Consider the following 25,749-nt stretch of genomic DNA (forward strand, 5'->3'; position numbering starts at 1 on the left):
TCTCTGTAGATATGCGAAGATATAATGTTATATGTCCAACACATTTTGGTTCTCAATATTTTTCCTCTCAAGCCATTGAAGTTAATATTTAACAAACACGTTTTCTGCCAAGTTTTAATGTGATATCATTCTCTGAAGAAACAAAGTCCAGAAATAATTTCTCTTTTTGGCAATATTTATTAGTATTTTGACACAAAACCTGAGTTATTATTGAAAGTAAATAGGAAATCAAGGACCCAGATGTCTTGAATTTTTTTCAGGTGCTCTCAAGGTTAACATGTACTCTGTGGCAATGAAAAGGCAGATAAATAAAGGCTATCCGGTGTCACATAATCTGTAACATTTCCTATAACTGTGACTATTTTTTAAATAAAATTCTCTAGCTGACAAATTTAATTTCCCCTTTTGGTTTTGTTTATACATTGGAGTCCCTGGTGTCATGGAACTGAACACAAAACTAGGTGTTCCAGGTCCCTCTCCTTCTTTTTTGACTCTTTACCTCTCATTTATAGTGTGAACTTCCCATAAAATCATTTTATCATAAAAAATTATTTATACATGATATCTATATCTCCAAAGTCTTAATTCATACATATATACTAATGTCTTAATTTAGCAAGAAAAAAAGTGGGAGGAATTAAGAGAGTCCCACTCAGGAAGTTTCCGAAATGCCTACTGGAACAATACGGAAGATAGCAAGTTTCATCTTACACAGCTGGCTGTGTTTAAAAGGACTACAGGAAATGAACGTACTTCCAATCTGTCAGGCACTTGCAAGTGGCTGCCCGCCCTTGGGGACTGAGGGATCTCATTTGAGATGGCACAACAAAGCTGAAAACTGGCCTTGGTCCAACAGTTTCAGCCTTAAATGAACGTGTGTGTGTGTGTGTGTGCACACGCGCACATGCACATTTAAAAAAATACACATACAGAGCCAATAAACGTGATTTGAACTCCACCAACATTCTGGTCTAAGTTTGAACAGGAAATAAAGTTAGTTCATTGTTACCTTTCAGTTAGGGCAAAGGTGACAATCATGATAATTTTGCAAAATACACGCTGATGAGGAAACAGAAGGGTGTGACAGGGTTGGACAATCTACCAAAACAGAATAAAAAATTGATTATAATAAACATCCCAGGCCCACAGAAAGACTGTGAAACTGAAGTGAATTCTTCCGTCCCCTAGCTGTGCCTTTGCCTTTACTCTGAAGGTGTGGGTGTCAATTAGGGCTCTTCTGAATGGGCAATGGAGAGATGGTGAACAGGGCTATTTATGAACATTTGCTTCTGCTCCAAGGGAAAAACAGCCTAGCCAGTCACTGAGAGTTTGACTCCTTCCAGAGATTTACCATTTCTCCACACTGTTTGTTCTAAGAATACAGATAGACCAAGGAAAATCTGAAACCCCACAGCAGCATTCCTTCTACAACGAGCCTCTACACTGAAGCATATGATATTTGACAGCCTTTTGTGAGTAGCAGAGTCCATGGATTTTTTTTTCTCCAGCAGTGATATCCTTTCACCTCATTATAAAATATAACCTGTCATAGCTAAATTGAGGAGTTTTTCAACAGGGCTGGAAAACTCATCTTTAATTACTGTATAGGAGGATGCTTCTGAATTATCAGCTATGCAGAAAAAGGCTGAACGGCAATCTGATCACTGTAAGAAACAGATGCTCCTTGATAAAGAAGCCATGTTGTTGGGTTTTCAGTTTCTCAGGTGATGGTGCTTTGATATGGATGACTTTGAAATCCAAATAAGACGAAAAAGAAAAAAAAAAACACTTTCGTTAGTCTAGTAGTATTGTCTGTACACTTAACTATCCATGCACAGATTAGTTTTAAGGATTCTATTGGGTCAGTCTGAAATTATAAATATCTAAATATGTACTTTAAGACAATTTCTAATGGAAGTTTTCTTTCTGTCTGCTTACTATGTTGGTTTCTATAGTAAGGGGTGACAGACCTGACTCTAAATTCAGGCTCTACCACTAACCAGCTGATGACCTGGCCAATTACTGATTCACTCTAAGCTTCAGTTATCTTATCTGCAAAAGGGAGAGAATCATCATACCTACATCACATGATTATTGAGAAGATTAATGAGGTAATAAATGTGAAGAGCTTAGCAAGGTACTCAGGTGCATTTTAGCTACTCAATAAATGGTGGCTTTTATTATTAGAAACAGTCTGCCCTGAATTTCTCAGTTTGGGCTGCAGATGAAAATACATTTTTAGAGCCAGATTGAATATTAGAGTGTCACTCATTTGCAGGGTGCATAGGACAAAATACCTCAAGTGTATATCTCCAGTTGCAGAAATAGGAAGTGGTTATAATGGAGTCAAACCACTAGATCCTTGGGCATCTGACACACTGAGTCCTATTTTATTTAATGTTCTCTCAAAGTCAATATTTCTGAAAGCAGATCCTGAAAAGATGAGTCAGCCACTGGAGCTATTTCTAGAAAAAAAAAATTTCCTATGGACAAATGGCTGGATAATACTACACGCAACATCTCAGTCTTGGAAATTCAAAATGCACATTAGCATATTAAAGGCTTTAAGAAGTCCTACAGTGGAGAAACCCATCTTTACTTTGATTGACACAGATTCCCCAAACCTATCTGAATGCAACTCTTTTTTTTCATCCAACGACTACTGATGCACTAATGATTCATTAGTTACTATTACATGCCAGCCACAGTGTCAAGCATTTTACATGTATTAATTCATTAAATCACAATAACAATACTATGAAATAGGTACCATAATTAATTCTATTTTACTTGCCTAGGATTGCTCAGCCAGTAAGTGACAGCAGGATTCAAATCCCAGCACTCTGACACCAGAGTCGTGTTCTGAACCAACACTTTATATCTCTTCTCGAAATGTGAGGCATATTATGTCTCTCAGAATGCTTTCACTTACAAATCACAGTAACCCCAATCAAAACTAATGTAACTTGGGACTTCTGGGTGGCTCAGCAGTTGAGCATCTGCCTTCGGCTCAGGGTGTGATCCCAGGATCCCGGATCGAGTACCATGTCGGGCTCCCTCTGGGGAGCCTGCTTCTCCCTCTGCCTATGTCTCTGCCTCTGTGTGTGTGTGTGTGTGTGTTTCTCATGAATAAATAAATAAAGCTTTAAAAAAAAACTAATGTAACAAAAAAGAGGAGTTTATTGTATCATTTAACTAAAAAAGCAGTGTGAGTTTTGGGCACTAGGGGTATAGTTCCTCTCCCTGAAATTCATTCATCTTTGTACCCCTCCTTGTGTTGCTTCATCCTCAAGTGGGTTGCCTTATGGTAGTCACTCCCAGGTAACCCTTATTTACTGCCAAATAGGAGAGAAAGCTTCTTTTCCTCAACCATCAAATAAACTTACCGGCTTCTGAGTAAGTCACATGTTCACCATGGGCCATTTGCTATGGCTGTGGAAATGCGATGTGCTGATTATTTGAGGTTTCATAATTCTTCAGCTGATGGGGATGAAGTATATTGGCTGATGCCATTCAGGGCCAATCTCTGAAGCTAAGAGTTAAGCCAATTCCAAACCATATAACAGGGAAATAGGCTCCTTCTAATAAAGACAAAGAGGAAACAGAGTCCTATAGAATGTGTTTTGAATCGGACTTCCAATCAAATCTGAGACAACTGTTGTGTGCAGTATACTTTCAAAAATATCACTCTATACTTTTCTTATCCTTGCTCTCTTTGATCACTTATGGAAAAATGGGAAAAAAAGGTAATCAGGGAAACTGAAGTCACTAAAGAAATACAATATATCCAAGACTTGACTTTCCCCTGACAATTTTGGATCTTCTCCCCTTCATTTTCTGATGGTACCTAGAACAGAGAGAAACTGTAGAACTATTTTGACAATTTTTAAATGGAACACCTGAAGCAGAGGAAGATGATTAGACTTTTTCCAGACCAAACAGAAATGTCTTCTGAAATCTATTTATTATTTTTATATAAAAATATCTAAGTATGCTGTGTATAGCTCACAAAAACTCAAAAGATATGGAACGATAGAGTAAAAGTCAAAGTCACCTGCCCTCTTTTGTATTCTTTCCATTCTTCTCAGAGGTCATAGTTTGGTATACACATTCCTAAACTTTCCAAATTCTGTTTACATTTACATTTACACATGCATAAAATATATCTTTTTGATATAAATGGGAACATGTCATTCTTTTTTTCCCACATTCAAATATATATCTGAAGAACTCTTCATCAGTAAGAGATCTTCATCCTTTTTGTCTGTTGTATAGGATGGCACAGTACAGGTGAATCATCATTGTTCTCCCTTTGGTTCACTGACAGACATTTAAGGGTTTCTGATATTTTCCTATCAAAAATCAAGCTCAAATGGCCACCACTGTACATGCTACTTTGTGCCCATGTGGAAGTTTTTCTCTACAAAAGGAACCTACCAGTGAAATTGCTTAGTTAAAGGGGTCTGAGCACTTTAAATTTTGATGGAATTGCCAAATTGCCCTCCAAAAAGGCTGTTCCAATTTACACTCCCACCAACAGTGTCTGAGAGTACCTGTTTCCCCACTGGATATTAGCAACCCTTTTGCACTCAATTTCAAAGAGTAATCAACAGGACTCCAGTTAACTCTGTGATGAAAGTGGCTCCCTAAGAGCTTTAAGAATGTATCATTAGACAGGAAAGAAAACAATTATTTTGTGTGAGCCCACTCTGTGATTGGTATTATAATAATAATAAAGAAAACCCTCTTGATTGAACAGCTACTTGCCTTGAACTTACAGACCCAAACTACCTGCCTCACAGTGTTAAGAGGTCAATAAAAGTCACTTATCCCCATTTTGCAGAGGCAAGTTTTAAAGTACCAAAAAATAAATACAAATTTCCATCAGGTTGTGTCCAATAAGAAAAAATAAGAATCCAGCTCTTTTGAGTCCCCACTTCTTCACTTCCCAGTGAAGAAGCAGCCTCTAAAATCCAGAAACAAATCTCCGACCTGTACCCCTCTTTAACGGCAGCCAAAGTGTAGCTGCTGTCATTAGAAACATATTTCTGCTTTAACTTCCACTTAAAGCTGGATGACAATTTAGAAACGCAGTGGGGCTTAAGCCAATGAAACTTCAAGTTCAGTTCCCAGACATGTGGCGGCCTTTGCTCCCTCTGGCAAAGGCTACTAGTGTTCTTTCACTGACTAACTGGTGATCTGAAGGGAAATGAGCAGAAAATAAGGTGCCATCTGCAGAACTCAATATTTACTTCTCTCTGTGTTCCTGGATAGTCGTGGAGAATTCACAGGCTTGCGAACTTGAAATCTCTGTATGGTAGGCGGCAGAAACATTGGCAACTTACTCAGGGCACTGTTGCAATCATTGCTTTGAGCTCAACCCTAGATATATGCCCCAGAGGGAAGCCATGTGGGCTTTAATGCACGTCTTGTTCCCTTGCAGAGAAGTCACAACTTACCCAAACATACTCGTTCACAGACAATCTAAATGAAATCTCCAGATTGATGACAGCTGGCCTAGGCAAGGCAAGAACACCCCGGGAGTGAGCTACTTGTACCCTTTGAGACGAATACATTTTTCTGAATACTTGGTTGTTTTTTATATTTCAATCTCAGGTCAAAGAATTGTAATGGCATCAATACAAATATAAAGCAGTTGGAATGCTTGGGACAAAGTGGCTTTCCAAACCAAAAATGAAATTCTTCTTAAAACAGCAATGCTTAGCTGGTTTAGAAGTTAAATGTCAGTAACCTTATCTTTCTACAAGACTTTCCTTTTTCTCTCCTTCCTGCTTCAGTACCTTAACTTGGAGGCACAATCCTGTTCTACACCGACCCAGGCTCCATCAGCATCTTGTATTCCCTGTCTAAAGCTTTGACACATTTGTCACAACAGCTAAGGTTGAGGAAAGGAGTTGAAACAATTTCACAAGGCTTGTTATGACTCACATGGCCCCTGTGTAGTCCTCTTAACATCCTTTGTTCCCATCCTTCCAATAAAACATGAGCAACAGCCGTTTCCCTCGCACAGTATGAGCCAGAAAGGCTGGAGCCTTTGAGCTCCGGTTCCAGTCTACAGATCATTAGAGCAGATGATATTGTTCTGTACATCAAGCCTTTCACGCCAGCTTCTAAATGAGGGAGAAAGACTGCAGTGATGACAATGATCTATCACTGTACTCTTTTAATAAAGCCACCCCTTTTAATAAAGAGACCTCTTTTAATACCTTAAAAAAATTTCTTTTGAGGTCTTGGGACCATATGGAGAGGAGATTGGAGATATAGCTGAGAAGGGAGAAGGTGACCAGAGAAAACAACAAGGTAGAGTAGGGAATAAGAACAATAAAGAATACATATTTGGTTTCCTGGGCATATTACCCTGCTGCTCTGTCTCCCACTAAGATCTACAGATCTTCAGTTCTTTAGAAGTTATCAGATAGCTCCAACTGTTTTCTAAAGTTTAAATATCACAAAATGATGGGCCCCGAGTTAAGATGGAAGCATCTGTGGTTGAATGTGTCTATAAGAAACAAGCATTATGACATCTTGGATTTTCAGATGGCCCTTCTCTCAAAGCTTAAAGTGTTTTATAGATTTGATTTAATTATTCCTCCACAACATCAATGGCATCTAGGAAGAAAGTAGAGGACAAGCAGTGAGTATTATGGGGGTGAGGGTCTAACTATTATTGCTATTTTTTGCCTAGGGAAAATAATATATAGAATGTTTATAAAAATGCCCTAAGTCAAGACTTTTTCTTTTTTTTCTTTTTTTTTCTTTTACTTTTTAACTACTCTACCCTTTTATTCAAATAGAACCTGATCCTAACATTTAAAAAAAACACACACAAACAAAATTAACAAACCCCTTCACTTAAAAATTTACTGCTGAACTGGACTTGCTATCACTGTCTCCCTATCCTTTTTCTCGACTACATTCTATTATCAGAAACTCCACAGAGCACAGGATTAAAAAGGAAAAATCACTCTCCCAGGGAGGCAACAATGAATCTTCCAATACGGAACATGCATGAACCACTCTCCCAAATTCCACTCCAAACAGGCAACACAGTCTTCCAAGATGACAGAGAGTTAGCCTCTGTTGCTATGAGAAATGCAAAGCATGTCTTCCAGAGACTAGCATAATGTACAACCAAGCAGATCATTTTCTTAACAAATTCTCCTTTGGGAAAAAAATTTTAGTAAGAAAGCTTTTAATGACTGAATAGTAGTGTAATATTTGCCAACCATGACTTTGGTTATCCAGGGCATTCTGAAGACACATATTGACCTTACTGACATTACTTATTATTACAGTGTTTTACATCATCATCACAGACTAAAGATGCACAGTTTTCCAAAGAGTATCTGCAAACACCATTTTTGGACTTTCAAATTTGACAACAGGTCTCCCACCCTGACTGAAAAATTTCTCTTCTCAGTGTTGGTGGTAGCAGCAAGTACACATATACATTTAAAGAGATATAAACTAAAAATATAGCCCTACGGGTCTGTTATGACTTAGCAGAAAATGTCTTTCTGTGACAACTAAGTGACATGACAGACTGGAGCAGATCCCAAGCAGATCTCTTGGTGCCAAGGGAAGGTTTGTGCCCTAAAATAAACATGATGTGATAAAAGTGTGAGAAATCCTGTGGAAAACAATTCAAGTGTCCTCAGGTACTTTTTCCTGTCCTGTGTAATGGAATGTCTAACTGTACCTTCTATGTTCTTTCCACCTACACTAACCTCCAAATATGAACTTCAAGAAAAATACACCAACATATTAGGATGAAATTAGCTTATGTTCTGGTCTTTTACTATTCCCATTAATGCTATTTTTTTAATTATAAAAATTCTTTGTTGATGAAAATGCTTCATGTTTTCATGATTTGTGTCAAAATGCCTTATAGTCATGAGTCATGTTCTCTTGGCCTGGAGTGTCATCACAGTATCTGTTTCACCAATAGGCCAAAAGCAGATACAAAAGAAATTCTAAATAGAGAAGAAAATGAAAAGTCAAGTGGTTTAGTATTATAAAAGGAAATGGGTGCTGATTGTGGAGAAAAGAATGGGAAGGATGAAACAGAGGTGAATTTGGAAGGATCAAGTGCCCAGTAATGTCACCATTGTGTAATAGGGTAACCTATCAAACAGTGGTTACAGATCACCAATCAACTGTAAGAAAAGGAGACTGCCATTCTCTACCCACCCATCTATATGAAGAAAATTAGTGATATTATGTTATTTTCATGAATCACAGTCAATATAAAACAATAATACTCTACAAATGAAAAACTATAGACTTCAGTACTTTTGCAAGTTATAGCTAATATTTGCCCTACTGTTGTTGACCTACTAATTTTTTCTTCATGCCATTTCTGCTCCTCAAACCCACATCAAGTCAATAATAGCATTGGTATTAGAATATACATTTGAAGTTTTGTAGTTTTTTTTTAGATCTAACATGTGACTCTCCTACATTTGATTGGTGTGGTCCATAACTAAGGTAGATAACCCTGACACAGTGGGAACATTGCCTGACAATTATCAGTTCTGGTGGCCCACATGTTCTTACGTACTTGGCTTCCATTCTACCCAAGAAAGGAAATCTGATTAGGCCAGTGTATTAGGGTTTTCCAGAGAAACAAAACTAGTAGGATGTATTATAATAATATAATAAAATCTCTTAATCTATATCGATATATTATATACATATCTCTTTATAACTGTATCTATACATTATATACATATATAGATGATATATGTATGGATATAGAAATTATATCTGTATATTATATACATATAGATGGTACATGCATATATCATCTATATGTATATTACATATAGATATAAAGAGATTACAAGGAATTGGTTCATGTAATTATGAAGGCTGACAAGTCCCACAATATACCATCTGCAAGCTGGAACCTGTGGAAAACCAGTACTGTGGGACACTTGGGTAACTCAGTGGTTGAGCATCTGCCTTCGACCCAGGGTGTGATCTTGGAGTCCCGAATCAAATCCCACATTGGGCTCCCTGCATGGAGCTTGCTTCTTGCCCTCTGCCTATGTCTCTACCTCTCTCTGTGTCTGTCATAAATAAGTAAATAAAATCTTTAAAAAAAAAAAAAAAAAGAAAGAAAATCAGTAGTGCAATTCTGAAAATGAGAGGACCAATGGTATAAGTCGCAATCTGAGGACAGGAGAAGAGTGATGTTCTAGATCAAGCAATCAATTCTCCTTTCCTCTCCTTTTTGTTCTATTCAACCCTTCAAAGGATTGGATGGTACATACTCACATTGGGAAGAGCAATCTTCTTTACTCAGTCTACTGATTCAAATGCTAATCTTATCCAGAAACTCTCACAGGCACACCCAAAGACAACATTTAGCCAAATATCTGGGTGTTTGGTGATCCAGTCAAGTTAACAAACATAATTAACCATCATGGTGAGTTTTTCACCATCCACAATGGTGGGCACGTTAGTGCCTTGATTACAGTCTACAAATGTTTGCATTTGGCACTACATCCTGGTAAAGATTTGTGGCCATGTTAGCTGGAATGATCTGACTTGATGTGCACAGCACTATTAAATTATAGATATCTATCAAATTATAGCTATCTATTAAATTATAGATACAAAACAAGGTTAAAGAAACTCATAAACACAAAGAAGCCATTCCTAGGGCAGTAAGAAATTAGTGGTGGACGTTTTGCAGAATGCGTTGGAAGGAAATAAAACTTCAGAGCATTAGACTACATATGTAATAGTCTGAACTTTGAGAAATTTCCAACTATAAAGTTAAGAAATTTCATAACTAGGATTAAAAAATCATGATTCAGGGGGATCCCTGGGTGGCGCAGCGGTTTAGCGCCTGCCTTTGGCCCAGGGCGCGATCCTGGAGTCCCGGGATCGAATCCCACGTCGGGCTTCCAGTGCATGGAGCCTGCTTCTCCCTCTGCCTGTGTCTCTGCCTCTCTCTCTCTCTCTCTCTCTGTGACTATCATAAATAAATAAAATTTAAAAAAAAATCATGATTCAAGGAAAAAATTATTTTTTTAGAAAACCATAGGAAAAAAAATAGAATTGCATACAGAAAAAGACTTCAGGACAACAAAAAGAAATGAATACCAGACTGGAAACATTTTCTTTATGCCCACTCCACTAAGCAATTCACTTATGCTTTAAAAGGTAGAATCAGTGGTTGACGTAAAGACGTTATGTAGATTACTTTTGATTTGCATATCTGCATTCATGATTAAGTTAACTTTTGGTAAATGGAATTCAGTGTGAAAGTGAACCAGAAACTATCAGAAATGGTCATGATATTTTTAAAAGAATGAAACAGAACATCTAGAAAAGAAAACTAAACTGTAAAAAGTTTTAAAAGTTCAATAAATAAGCTAATCAGCTTTGATATAGCTGAAGAGAGAATAAGAGAACTGGAAAATAAAAATGAAGAAACTAGCCATTCTTTTATACAGGGAAGAAAAGAAAAGGAAAATAAACGGAAATGAAAAACAAGTTCTAAAGATAAAATGAGAAGATCTAACAAATATCTAATTTATGTTAAAGAAGATTTATTTTAATGGGGAAAGTACAGTATATAATGGAAATGTTGTAAGAATTTCCCAAAGCTGATGAATTACAAGGATCTTCAGTTTGAAGTAGTTTTGTGAACAATGAGCACATATTAAAAGGAATTACACCTAAAATTGAAAAACCAAAGATAAAGTCCTAAAAGCAACCAGAGAGAAAACAGAGTTTACAAATAAATGAATAAAATAGATAGCTGGTTTCTTAAATTAAAAGGGGGAACAGGAGCAAAATATAATGGAAAAACATATTTAAAATGCTTGGAGAAAAATCCAACAACCCCAAATTCTATACTCAGTGAAACATCTTTTGAAAAATGAGAGTAAAATGGAAATACTCCTTTCAAACAACAACTAAAGAGTTTAACACTCATAGGTTCTCAACAAGGACATTTCTAAAAGTTCTTCTTCAATAAGAAGCACTAGGGTCTCAGAAAAAATAGTATAGAATACAAGATGTAATGATAGCAAAGAAAATTACAAACATGTCAATAGAGATTAACAAAAAAGAACTGAATAAAATACTAATAATGTTTTACTTTTTTAATAAAGAGAAAACTGAAATAAAAACAAAATAGTATATAAGTCAGGAGGATGATTAGGATAAAGTTTTCTAGGCTGCTTGTACAGTTTGGGAGAAGGACAAAGATGTTAGCTAACTTTAGATTATACTAAAAAATTTCTAGAATAATACCTAAAAGACTATAAATAGACTACATAGCATCCAAACTTGTAGAAAGGTTAAAAGAAGTCAGAAAAAAAATCCAAATAATGTAAGAAATAGACCACAGAAGAAATACAGAAATGAGAAAAATACAAATTAAGATGGTAAAAATTAAATCTCTATAAATCATTAATCACAATAAATACAAGTGAACTATGTTCTTCGATGAAAAGAATAAGATTTTCAGGGTATGGCCACAAAACTTTTAAGACCTATAACTGACACATACAGATATAGAAATATTGAAAGGTAGGTAATGGAAAAGATATTCCAAGAAAATACTAACCAAATGGCAATTTTGTAGCTGTATTATTATAAGATATATACTTTAAGGCAAAAGCCTTGCTAGTATAGAGTCTCTACAAAAAAATCAGGGTCCTTTTACCAAGGAGGTACTAAAGTTCTACATATTTATGCATCTAACAACTTTAAAAAATATTTTAAGAGCAGAACTTTATGAAACGAAAAGGAAATGAAAAATAAAGACATTAGAGAAGATCAAAGAATCAACCACTGGCTCTTTGAAAGACAAATAAAATTGACAATCCTTTAACAAGAGAGATTATAAGGAGAGAAGCACAGATAATCAGTAGTATGAGTGAAACAGAGACATAATTAGAAATTCAGCAGACATGAGATATAGAATATTACATTTAAATTATTCTAAATATACATTATCTACATATGATAAAATGTATTATTAATACATTATTTATGTAATATAGAATATTACATTACAGTATTCTAAATATAGAATATTACAGGCCAGTTCATGCCATTAAATGTAAAAAACTAAACATAAACATGCCTACAAAAGTATAATTCAACTAAACTGAGTCTAGAAGAAATAGAAACTCAATAATCACATAAACAATTAAAGAAGTTAAAACACCTTTAAAAAAAAAAGGTCTAGATTATTTTATGGGAATGCTCCACAAAATATTCAAGGAACAGATTATTTTAATCTTATATCAATTTTTCCATAAAAGAGAAAAAACCAGGGGTGTCCGAGTGGCTCAGTCAGTTAAATGTCTGACTTCAGCTCAGTTATGATCTCAGGGTCCTGGGATTGAGCTGCATGCCAGGCTCCTTGCTCAGTGGGGAGTCTGCTTGTCCCTCTGCCCCCTTCCTGCCTCCCTCTCTCAAATAAAAATTTTTAACTTAAAAAAAAGAGAAAAAGTGGGCACAATTCTCAAATTAGTTTATTTTGCCAGTATATCTTGGATATCAAAACCAGATACTAATAATATGAAAAGTATAAAAGGAAAATTACAAGTCAACTCAATTATAACATGAATGCAAAAGCAACTAAACCAAAGGGTAATTATGAAAAACAATACATCATTACCAATATGGATTTATTCAAGTAATGAATGGTTATTATAACATTAAATAATTATGCAAATTCTTACTGTTGGCAATAAGTCCTGATTTGACTAATGAAAGGTTTTACTAGAGGTGACATGTGACATTTCTAGGCAGAAATATTTAATTGCCATCTTAGATACTCCATAGCCATCTTCTGCCATTCATAAGTTTATATGATATATAATGTTGAGCCATTCCATGAAGGACAACTGCTCTGGTCAGGTTTCCAAACCTGCAACAGATTTTTCACAAGAGAAAAACATTTTCTGTTGTGCTAAATCACTGCATTTTCAAGAGTTGTTTCTCATCTAGCATAACCTAGTCCAATCAGATTGATATAGCTATAATAACTAATACAGCTCTGAGAAAGACAAATGAACCAACAAAACAAAATAGAATGCCCAGAAACAGATCCACTTGAATGTGAAAAGTTTATATATGATAGGTAGTGCAGATCAGTGAAGAGGGGATGAGCTATGAAATAAAATATCCTGGACAATCAGTACCTCATCTAGGAAGGTGCAATTGAGTCACTGTGTTATGCTATTTAGGATAATCAATCTCAGGTAAAGGATAGACATATGTGAAACAAAAAAGGAAAAACTTTAGAATGTAACATAGGAATTTATCTTTATAACTCCAAAGTATGGAAGGATTATTAAATAAGACATGAAAGGGACAAACATAAAGGAGAATAGAGATGAATTCAAACACATTGAAGAACCAAACTGAACCAAAAGGAGAACTTCTGTTTGTCAAAAGACTATATCAATGTCAAAAGATGAGCCCCATAACTGGAGTGGATGTTTACTAATCATGTAACCAACAAATTGCCAGTATTTCAAATGCAAAAGTAATTCCTACAAACACATAAAAAGAAAACAAAAATCCAAGCAAAATTAGGGGAAAAAAATTCTCTAAGAAGAAATCAAGTGGTATGAAAAGCATATGAAAACTTACTCAGTTTTTTTAGAAATCAGGTAAATAAAAAGTAAAACTAAAATTTAATGGCTATTCCATTGACAGAAAAAGAAACCTTTGAACAATACCAAATTTTTACAAGAAAAAAATTCTTATGCATACTAGTGAGACTGGAAAAATTTGTTCAATTACTGGAGAAAACACTTCATTATCTTATAAAGTTTAAGATGGGTATAATCTTTTTAAAAATTTGTTAATTGAAGTTCGATTTGCCAACATATAGTATAACACCCAGTGCTCATCCCATCAAGTACCCTCCTCAGTGCCTGTTACCCAGTTATCCCATTCCCCCACTCACCTCCCCTTCCACTACCCTTTGTTTCCCAGAGTTAGAAGTCTCTCATGTTTTGTCACCCTCTCTATTTTTTCCCACTCATTTTCCCTCCTTTCCCTTATAATCCTTTTCACTATTTCTTATATTCCCCATATGAGTGAAACCATATGATGATTATCTTTTTCCGATTGACTTACTTCACTCAGCATAATACGGATGGGTATATTCATACCAGTGTATCTACCTTAGAAAAACTCTTGAGCATGTATTCAGAAGCCTGTGTGAAAATATTTATAGGCACTGTTTGTAATACTTAAAAACACTAAAAATGACCCAAATGTTCATGTTAATCAATGAGACTCAGAGAAAGAGATCCTATATAGATAGTTTTATATATATAGATAAAGATAGAGCTAGAGATAGAGATAGATATGTTATAAGGAATTCGCTTATATAATTATGGAGGCTAAGAAGTCCCACAATCAACACCTTGGCAAGCTGGAGATGCAGGAGGGCTGATGGTAGAGTTCCAGTACAAGTTTGAAGGCCTGAGAACCAGGAGAGCTGATATTCTGAGTTCTAGTCTGAAGTTGACAGGCTAGGAATCTAAGAGCCAGTTTTTCAGTTCAAGTCCAAAGGCAGAAAATGGGTGTCCAGCTCAGTAGGTAGGCAGAAGTTCCCTCTTATGCAGACTTTTTGTACTATTCAGGTATTTAATTGATTGGATGAGGCCCACCTGCATTAGAGAGGACAATCCAATTCAAATGCTAACATGATCCAAAAAACTCTCATAAACACACCAAGCATAATTTTTGACCCAATGTCTGGATACTCTGTGGCCCAGTCAAATATACACAAAATTAACCACCACAATGAGAAAATGTATAAATGTTGTGGCTTCCTTATACAACAGAATTCTTTATAGCAATGAAAAATCAGTGAACTCTAGTTGTATAATACACTATGAAATCTTACAGACATAATTTCAAGTAGAAAAAAAAAAGCTGCATAGTATTCACAAGAGCCAAAACATGGAAACAACCTAAGTTTCTATCAACGGATAAATGGACAGAGAAAATGTGATATATATCATGGAATATTATCCTGCCATTTGCAACAACATGGATGGACCCTGAAGGCATTATACTAAGTGAAATCAGTCAAAGAAAGATAAATACTGCATGATCTCACTTATATGTGAAGTCTAGGAAAGGTGAACTCATAAAATTAAAAATAAAAATAAAAAAATTAAAATTAAAAAGTAGAATGGTGATTTCTAGGGCTAGGAGGTGGGAGAAATGACATGTTGGTCAATGGGTACAACCTTGCAGTTATAAAATGAATAAATCTTAGGGATATAGTGTACAGTCTGGTGATCAAAGTTAATAATACTGTATTGTATACTTGAAAGTTACTAAAAAATAAACCTTAAATATTCTCACCACACACACACAAAATGGTAATTATGTGAGGTGATAGAGGTGTTAACTGACCTTATTGTAGTAATTACTTCACAATGCATATGTGTATCAGATTATCACATCGTACACCTTAAACTTACACAATGTTATTTATCAATAATCTTAACAAAGCTGGAGGCAGGGTGAAGAAAGATGCAGAAGATACATAACTGCTTGATATCATATATATGGAGTTCAAAAACATGACTATACACTACTTATTTAGGATCATTTACATACAACGTAAAGCAAAAAAAACAATTCAAGACAGTGATTAACTTAGCAGAGAGAAAAGACTCGAGAGTTTCATCTAGAAGCAGCATATTAGTAGCTTCAAAGGTGTTGATATTTTATTACTTAGAATGGATGTGGATATGCTGTATATACGCATATATGTGTATAGTTGATTTTCAGTATCCATAGTAGTGATGTTCTATAAAGTCATTGCAAATGCTAAATTAGCAAATACTGAACCATTGTTCTAGGGGATGTACATAGTTAAGTTCTTCAAGCCTCGAATCACAACATTTTTTACTAACCCTCAATATATAACCTGGTTTTATATATTTATGTTTAAAGATACCTTATTTAATATATGTTGCTGATTAATTAACACTGAATTCATGGCCAACAGCACTATACTTTGTGCCTGAACAAATCTTATCCAACAAACACACTTTCTCTGTAAGAATTCAGTGTGGACTGACTTCGCCTTGCCATCTCCAGGTCTCTGCCTCCACCAAACTCATCTCTCCTCCTCATCTCTAGCCTATGAAAAGAGTTGATGTAGAGTAAGATACTAGAAAAAAGAAGCTACTGACAGAATGCTGGCGTTCACTGAAGGAAATCTCAGCTTTGTAACCCACTAAAGAATTTTGTGGGTGGAGTTTCTTTGAAGACTCTTAATTAAAACCCTTCTTTTACTCACACTGTTAAATTGGAAATAAATTAGTCATGTTTCTCATTTTCCTTTCCAATAGCCAAATGGATATTAAAGTTCTACAATTCAAAATGTAGAAAGAGAAAACACATTTTTCTTGAAAGATGGAAATCTGATGAACAGATCTCATCAGAGATTTTCACTTTTTAAGGTGAAACTGGAATATGTATTTAAACATCATCTTTAACTCTTAAACATGAAATAGGTTTAGTGACACTTCTAAGGGAACATGTGTTCTTAAAATACTAGATATTAACCCTGAATTTACAGGGTTTTGCTTTGTTTTGTTTTATAAGAGAGCCGCTTAATGTTTTATTTCCCTTCAACTCCGAAATGCATGAACTGGATAAATGTGGTTGATCATCTTTTCTGAAAGCAGCTATCATACCTCTATGATATATGTATCTTTCTTCTACCTGAGAGTCAATCAGATTAATAGTATTTTAATAAGGGTATATGCAAATTAGATAATCACTGATCATGATAAATTTTAACTACTCTTGAGCTTACTGCAACTTAGCTTAGTGTGTAGAATGTAATTAACGTTTATACCTAAAAGTTACATATTCCACACTTTCTCTAAGCTTTATGCATTAAATCTGGGAGTTGTCATTATGACAAACTATTTTTGTGTGTGTAAAATACAACAAACTCTGTGTTTTATAATAATCTGTTGGCTTTCATTCTTCAATGTCCCTTCAAGTTCCACACAGTTTCTTCATCTCTAAGCTTCCCTAGACTTTCTAATTTTTAAGGTCCTAAATGTCTTGCAAATGCAACAACAAAACAGTATGAATAACTAGATAAAACTGTTTCAAAGAAAAGCAAATCAAATTTTTATTGTTTTTCCCTTGTGCAAAGAAAACATTTATTTCTTTGAATTAATAGATGTCTAGCTTGTCTTTCATGCTCTACTTGATGGCAAGCCTCCAGAATAGAAGTTTCAAAATTTCAAGCTAAACATTCCTGAGAATACTATATATAGTAAGAACGACAGTTTAATATCCAATGATAATGCATGTATATTCTCAGGCCTTCAGCAATAACAATGAGATGCCATTATTCTAAGATGTGTGGACTCTGAAACAGATAAATTTAACACTACATATATAATTATATGAGTACAATATACTTGGTTTCACTGATTGACATTTCCCTTCAAAATATTCTAATTTCAAAAAAAACAAAAAAACAAAATATTCTAATTTCTATGTCCATCTTAAAAAAAAAAAAAAAAGGAGCCCACAGCAGCTTTAGGAAATCCAAGATTGTTCCTTGAAGAATCTCTAATCTACCTCTTGCTCTTCCCAACAGTGTAACTATGGGTGCATTTAATTGTGAGTAAATAAAAGTGGACTGAAAGTTCTAACCATAATTCTACAATTCCATTTAATTTATTTTGTTCTAATGTCCACATTTATTATCTTGTTAGAATGTACATAATTTTTTTAATTGTCTTAAACCCTTTTTGGAATAAGACAAAGGCAAAAGGCAATTACACATATATAGAATCCTATTTATGACTCTGATAACTAAGTCTGATTTCTCTTTGGTTGTAATGGAGACATTAATATTTATTCATTAATTATTTAGCAAATTAGTTATTGCTTACTCTATGCTAGACATGGTGATATACAAACAAAGAACTTTACCTCTGTCAATGAAGCACTGACAGCCTTGCTACAAAACAGGCATATATACTTAATAAAATAATACATTTGTTATAATTAAAATACTTATAGACACAGAGTGGGGACAAAAGACTGAGGCACCAATTCCCCAGGGGAGTGTTAGGATGAAGAAAGGTAATCCAAATGAGAAGTATAGAAGAAAGTCTGTGTGGAAGAAGTTACAACCTTAGAGAGTTCTGAGAAAAAAAAAAAAAAAACAGAACAGTTTCTCATAATCGAAGCTTATGAGACTAATGGGTATTTTTGAATGGCAAATCTGAGAAAGAATTGAGATCATGGCAGGCCTCACCCTTCACAACCAGAGTTTGAGCTTTATCCCATGGGCAAAAGGGAATCAATCAATACAACTAATTCTGTATAAAGAGCATTCAGTAACCACGGAGACTGGATAAAGGCAGAGAAAGTAGTCTGAAACCATCACAATGGTCTTCACAAGAGATTTGGCTACCTACACTTGGGGTGTGGTGGAAATGAAGTGGTTATTATTACTGAAATGCCTTAATTCTGTCTCAAAGTAGAAAGCAGAGCAAGATGAGAAATACCACATCAGCAGAGAGCCACTATAGACCATTTGGTGCAATTTCTACTTTTGAATACAATAATGAAATCTGGGTTCTTAACTGCCCCAGCTGGGACCTTACCAGCACTTAACTTGGGCTCATGATAGGAAGAGCCCTGGCTCTTGATAGTAAGAGGGAGCCCTGGAATCAATTTACTCATGGCTCTCCCCAACAGAAATTCAGAATCCCATGTGTTGAAAATGAGCTTTTTGAAAAGTCCAAAATGAACAACTAACTGACATTAAAAACAGATATTATGTTCATCCAAACATTTCTGTGAGTGTGCCCAGACCTCAAGAGTGTCTGTTGCTTGCATACTTAGAAGTTTAGAAGGACATCACAGCATTAGTGGAATGATTGCCTGGAAAAGGGCATGGAAAATCACCAGCACTTGTTTCTAGCCAAGAACCTTCCAGCTTTCAGGACCTGAGTGGCAAAATCACAGCTGCTGTTGGTATTAAACAAATTCTCTTGTCCCTGAGATTCTTCAACACTTCTTCCATTAAACCACCAGATGAGGCAACAGAGTAAATAGTCATTTTGTCCTAAGGCATGGAGGAAAAAAGCTTAAAAAGTAATTTTTTGCGCTCCTGAATAGACCAGGATGCAACAGAAACAGCCAGAAAATAGTGGGAAGTAAGTAAAACAGAAGAGGTTTTGTTCTCAGTGATATTGTTTTACCCTACACCTTACACTAATTTCTCTACGGTTTATTTGTGCCCAGTTGCCTAGGGGCAGTGTGTCCACTACCTGTGATAAACGTATAGATATGCCAATGCAAATTTATGAACTCACAAAGTATCCTACAGAGTATAAAAATGCAGAACAGCATGACATAAATCAGTAATGGCAGCAGGCAATAACATACCCAATCTGTGAGGTGTGTATTATTTTCCTTAAGAGAGAGATTATACTCAAGGAAGATTATTTATAGTTTCCTTTTGAGTGATGTTAAAAAATATTCATAAAGCCAAATTAAACTTGCATAAGTGATTCAGTGGTTTTCATTTTCACAGATATGGACTGCCTTAGTTCACAAAGTTGGCTGTTGACTGACACACAGTTAAACCCCATGAACAAAAACATGAACATTCCTTGTTTTGAAGACCAAGTCTAGCTTAGCTCCAACTGATCTAACAATATAGGATTTTTCTATTTGCATAGAAGGTCACATCTTATGAAGTCCTTCCATAACAGCACCTATAAGATGTTAAATGAGCCAAACAACCCTATTTCTGGTACCCAACCCTTCATATTTAGCAGCATCAAAGCATTAAGATATAAGAACAAGAATATTTATTATAGTTGGTAATAGTCTCAAATTAGAAATAACCTAAACACCCTTCTATAAACAAGTACATAAAGATGTATTAGGTATGATCTTTGTCCTGAAAAGATGTCAGCGATCTTTTAAGTAAATAAAAGTAAGTTATGCAATCAGTATAGATAAATCTCATTTTTGTTAAAAAACAAACAAACTACTATTAATACTGGTTAACTCTAGTGGTTGATATATGGAACTACTACTGGTTTTTACTGGTTTTTACTTCTATCTTGTTTGATATTTTATTTTGTAAAGATTTTATTTATTCATGAAAGACACAGAGAGAGAGAGAGGCAGACACAGGCAGAGGGAGAAGCCGGCTCCCTGTAGGGAGCCCAATGTGGGACTCGATCCCAGGACGCCGGGATCAAGACCTCAGCCAAAGGCAGACGCTCAAGCACTAAGCCACCCAGATAACCCTTGTTTGATATTTTAAAATGAGAAAGTACTATTCTTATAATTTAAAAACAAACAAAAGATAGCTATCAGATTTATCTTCCCGCCTCTAAGGAAGAGATCTCTTGAACACAAAATCTCCATGATACCTTTCAGCTATTTTTTTATTATTTTAGTTCTGGGAATTCCAGTTAACACAAACCAGAATTTCTGATGACACTCAAGGGATATGACCTCCATGACTACGAGTCTAAAAATAATTTGCATAAATCTCTGTGGACTAAAAATATTAACTTTCACACAGCTCTAGTGGCAAACAAAAGCAAGGGAATTTTAAGATCTTCCTTAAGCATGGTTGGATATCTCTTTATAACTCTCTACCAGCTCCCACTCTCTCTCTTTTATAAATGGATAAACTGGGAATGAGGAACAAATAGTAACTTCTGTAGGAGGTGGACAGTAAACATTGGTAATTGCAAACATATGTTCAGAAATGACCCAGGATAGTTATGCATCTTATCATGAGAATATCATGTTTTAAAGCAAACATTTTCTTCATCTTCATCTTCTGTGTATACCAAAAGCTAAAAGGACTTTCTCAATTTCAGAGCCAACTAAATTTGTCTAAACTGTTGACTAAAAAAAACCTAGTAAATAGAATAGGCTTCTCATATAGGAATAAGAAATTAATTCATAGCAGTCTCATAAAGTTCAGATGTATCAATGAAGAAAAAGTTCAATTCATTTGGAAGTGAGAAAATCTGCAAGGATTAAATATTATCTAGAAAATTAGCCACTTTTACCTTCTCACATTAAGAAATGAAAACTAAGAAATTATAGAACTTTTTTCAAATTCTTATAAATTAGTACATATCAATATAAAAATAAAAATCTTACTTCCTATTTCCAAAACCACCTTTGCTGGAGTCATAAATGTTCTTATTCTAAATAAGAATTCTTCATTTATTTTGAAGCTAGGAAGGCAGAGTAAAGAGGAGGAAAGAAAAGTATATTAGAACTAATTAGAACTCCGAAAAGAGGTTGCGAAATAAACACGCAATATTATATTCCTTCTGCCCCGTTGTATTTTAATCATTTTTTTTGTCTTTTTAAGGCTAAACCAATCATACAATAAGGTTTGCAGGTAAGTGTCAAAAGCTCAGCAATCACCAAATGTTTTACAGGCCCAGATTTCCCTTAAGCCTGTAGTAAGTGCAAAGGGCATATTGCATTCTTTCCTAAATGCTTACTATAAATTATCTTGGAGACCTGTCAATCTGGGTATTTGCTGAGATATATTTAAATAATGTCTCGTTTGAGACCTATTACCTTGAAATTAAGAGTCATTTCCAAGTCAGAAGTCAGAGGTCATGTCTGGAACAGACACATGTATCCATTTTTAAAGGAGTTAGTTTCATGTTAAGAAAAATCAAAATTCCATTTATTAAGTACATAAGTCCACAAACCAGTAAATTGTTATTGATTGGTAAGTAAGGTAGAAGCATCATTTTACACTGAAAACACTAATAGAGTGGGGTATTATTATTATTATTGTTTATTTAGGAATCAAGGACAAAAAGAGTTTCATGTCCATTTTTTTTTTTTTTGCTTTATAGGTAAGGAAACTGATGTCCAAAATGTATTGTATTTAGCTTTTGAGAGCCCTGCAAAATAGTTTTTCATAAATATATACTATAACAAGTGATATCTTTTAATGTTATGTTTTTGACATTTTTCTGGAAATTTAACTTTCTTTAATTAGAATCAATTATACTAGCAAAAACTCAATACATGAGCCCTGAAGTCTTCTCATTATGTCTTCAACATATTGGGCTACCAGAAGGCTTTAAAAATTTAGGTCTGAAACTCTACAGGGCTGGAGAAAAAAATCAAAATCAAATGCTTATGAATGGTTGTTGAAACCATCAGTGCATGGGAAGTAATCTGGTAAGAGTAAATAGAGTGAAAAGCAAGTCAAGCTTCAGATCACAACCTCCAAAAGTTTTTGATTGCTTAACTCATCAGTTTTTTTTTTAAATGAGGATACACCATCACTATATTTACTTACTTTTAAATCATACTTCATCTTGAGCTAATAACTTAACTTTTGTGAATTTTAGCAATTATCTTGTAAGACTGTAATAAGTTTAAATGACCTAACATAGGCCTAGTACATAGTAAGACTCCAATAAATGCTATTTACACACACTCACATGCATACATAATATATCATATGTATACTGTACTAATGTAGTACATACATAATAAAGCCCACATAAAATAAAAATTTGAAAAACCTATACTAGTGCTTGCTTCGGCAGCACATACACTGAAAAAGATACACTAAAATTTATGTATAAATAGAGTTTCTAATACAGTCTTTCCATACCCCAATAGGTATCTTGTAGAGTCCATGGAATACATTTACTCCAGTTTGGAAACCACTCCTTTGGAGAACTCCTATTTAGAGGAACAAGCTACCAAGAGTCTGTAGTACGCTGGGGTCAGCTTGCACATTTGAAGACAAACAATTGTTCACACCTCTTCTCAGTTCAGCATTCAGTGATGTCACATTGGTAGCCTAACATAGACCATGGTGAGAGCACCTATATCATAGGCATCAGAAAACACTACACATTAGGGTTTTGGTGTTTTTGTTTTTCCTCCAGAGATGGTTGTTAGGCATTCATTATCAAATAACTATCAGCATTTTAGTTGCTGATAAAAAAACAAGGACAAGGTACTGTGGAGTTAGAAGATCAAAAAAGGGGAAAGAATTAGAAGGGTAAGTGGTCAAAATTGTCAGAAGCTGTGTAGGTGTCACTGGATTTGACAATAGAGTCATTAGTGACTTTAAAAAAACAAAAGTTTCTATAAAGTGGTTGGGTACAACCAGAAAATAGTGGGTTGGTAGTGAATAAAAAGCTAGGAAGAAAAAGAAGACAATGAAGGAAATAAATATAATCAAGCCACAGTCTGAGAAGAAGTCTGAATTATGGAGGTGTTGAGGGCAGAAAGTTTAAAAAGGCCAAAGCTGAAGAAGGTGAAACAGGAACTGAGAGAAGCCAAGATAAACAATGGCCAGAGCCATAGAAGCCAAAGTGTGGCTATGCGATAAGGAGGTGTATGTTGGTGTGCGGATGGTGATCATGTTTTGCGAGAGGTGGTTACAGGAAGATAAGATGACCAATTAGAAAGTAGAGGCTGAGCCAAGCAAGTGGAAGGTGGAAGATTCTGGAAGGGAGGTGTGAAGGGATTTAAAGAATGGAAAACAGAAAAGCAAGAAGAAAAACACCTAAATTCTAGACTTCTAAATGGACAAGAATAAGTTCAAGAAAAAATATATGCTATTCTAAGGCATTTGCCTCTCCATTTGTAAAGAGGCTAGAACTTCATCAAAAGCAATGATGCTTAATTATCTATTGTGGTGACCTAACCACTATTTTATGGTTAAGTTCTCCTATTTTATTTCATTGAGGGGGAAAATTTTACTCTAACCAGATTATTTTTATACACCAACTTTAAACATTTGGTTGGAAACTACACTGAAAACTACATCTCATTTGTGTGCTGAGCACTTATGAGTCCACTCTACCTGAGAGACTGCTGAAAGCCCAGGGAAAATATTGCACTGATGCCTTTGTAACTAGGACAAAATCACCCTACACAAACACATCTGTCACTTACCTGTTGAAGACAAGCCTTTAATTAATTGGGTTTACAATTTTGTTTTCCTTTTTTTATTACTTCTCTTAACCTAATGTTCACCTTCCATGTCCCTAAAAGAAGAACAGGTAAAGGCCAGGTGAAAAATAAACTCCCATAGGCAGTATTTGCAGAGCTGTTTCTGGTAAACAGTCAAACACCAGGTTCTTATATCATCATTTATTTGCACCTGTCTTTAAGCATGACTTTTTGTGCTGCCAGAAGCAATTCTTAATTTCCATCAATAACCTTTCATTTCAAGCATGGCCAGTTTGAATTACAAGTGCAAGAGCTGAGAATCATCTCTTTTGGAAGCTGGAATTGGGCACAGGACCATAACTTAAAGATTAAGCTAAACTCTTAAACTGGACTATACTGGGAAAATTCACAGGGATGTACCCTGGCTATCTGGAGGAGTTTTGCTCTTTACCACATTGTATATGTTTCATTTATGCTGTCAGTTGCCCATCTAGAGTTTACTAGACCCCTCGCGAAATGCCGATTAAGTACTCATTAAGATTACAGAAATACCCTGCTGCCTTCTGAGAAGAGGAATTTGGAAGAAAATATTCATTCTGAAATTCTTGCAAGAGGCTAGAAGAAACTCAGATTGGGCAGAGGCAGAGATCACTGACCCATAAATTCTGTTTAATTGCATCTAGAGGCAATACTGAACAATATGTCTATGACTTTAAAATGGGTATCACCTAGACAGAGTACTGCACAGAACATAGTAAGTGTTCAATACATACTTTTTGAATGACTGATTGCCTAACCTCAATGATTGAATAAGGCATTAGAAATGTTTCGCTTCAAGAACTCTGGCTGGAAACAAAGGTAAAAAAACATGACTCAACATGGAAAATATACCAATTCACACCAATTACTAGTAGGAAGAGTGTTCTGTGGAAGACTCATGTGATTAAAAGTGAGTCAATATTAACTTTCAATGTGCTGCGATCTGAATAAACATTCTTCCCAAAATTCATATGTTGAAATCCTAACCCCGAAAGGTGGTAATATTAGTAGGTGGGACCTTTGGGAAGTGATCAGATCATGAACAAGATTAAATTCTCTAACAAAAGAGACCCCACAGAGTTTGCAATGAGAAGTTTGCAACAGGAAAAGGGCCCTTATTGAACCATCCTGGCACCCCGAACTTGGGGTTCCAGCCTCAGAAACTGTGAGCAGTAAATTTCTACTATTTATAAGGCATTCATTCTTGGTATTTTGTTGTAGAAACCTGAGTGGGCCAAGACACAATCATAAGAAAGAAAAAAAAAGTATAAAGGGAGAGGTTTTTTTGGTTCGTTGACTTCACCTGCCCAGTTTATAGTATGATACATTTATTATTCCCCTTTAAGAGAAAAACAATTAAATGGAACTGCGTTACTTTCCATTCTTTGCGGTCCCAACTTACTCATTTTGCATCCTCAAAATCACATGCTGGCTTTCAGAAGAGAAATGAAAAATGACTAGAAACAGGTTCTGTCTTCCATTTTTTGCTCAAATGAGTTTGGTTCGATGCTGTTTAGCATACGTAGTGGGTTTAACCAGTGGGATCATGACTCTGCCAAGAACAGTTACATGAATTTTCACATGGCAGTTACATAGTAGAGGCTCCTCTAAGATGTATGCAGCACCAGATGGGGGCAGGGGGAAGGAGCTGAATTCTATGGAAACACTACTGTAGCATATTGTGCTCAGAGATTCCAAAAATAATCCTGC

The 25,749-nt window shown here is 35.2% G+C and overlaps 1 long non-coding RNA gene across 3 annotated transcripts; it reads right to left on the minus strand.

Moving 5' to 3' along the window:
- LOC111093285 lies at nt 1-25,396 on the minus strand. 3 transcript variants are annotated; one of them, XR_005381446.1, is made up of 5 exons: nt 24,004-25,396; nt 22,706-22,922; nt 3,387-3,581; nt 2,298-2,465; nt 1-1,748 (listed from the first exon to the last, which is right to left on the minus strand). It is a non-coding gene; the product is annotated as an uncharacterized LOC111093285 (long non-coding RNA). The 3 variants fall into 3 exon arrangements; XR_005381444.1 differs by lacking the exons at nt 22,706-22,922; nt 24,004-25,396 and adding exons at nt 5,950-6,131; nt 6,379-7,010; XR_005381445.1 differs by lacking the exons at nt 2,298-2,465; nt 22,706-22,922; nt 24,004-25,396 and adding exons at nt 5,950-6,131; nt 6,379-7,010.
- Nucleotides 25,397-25,749: the final 353 nt, after the last annotated feature.

Source organism: Canis lupus, chromosome 30 (assembly GCF_011100685.1).
Source record: "Canis lupus familiaris isolate Mischka breed German Shepherd chromosome 30, alternate assembly UU_Cfam_GSD_1.0, whole genome shotgun sequence".
Classification (NCBI taxonomy): Eukaryota; Metazoa; Chordata; class Mammalia; order Carnivora; family Canidae; genus Canis; species Canis lupus.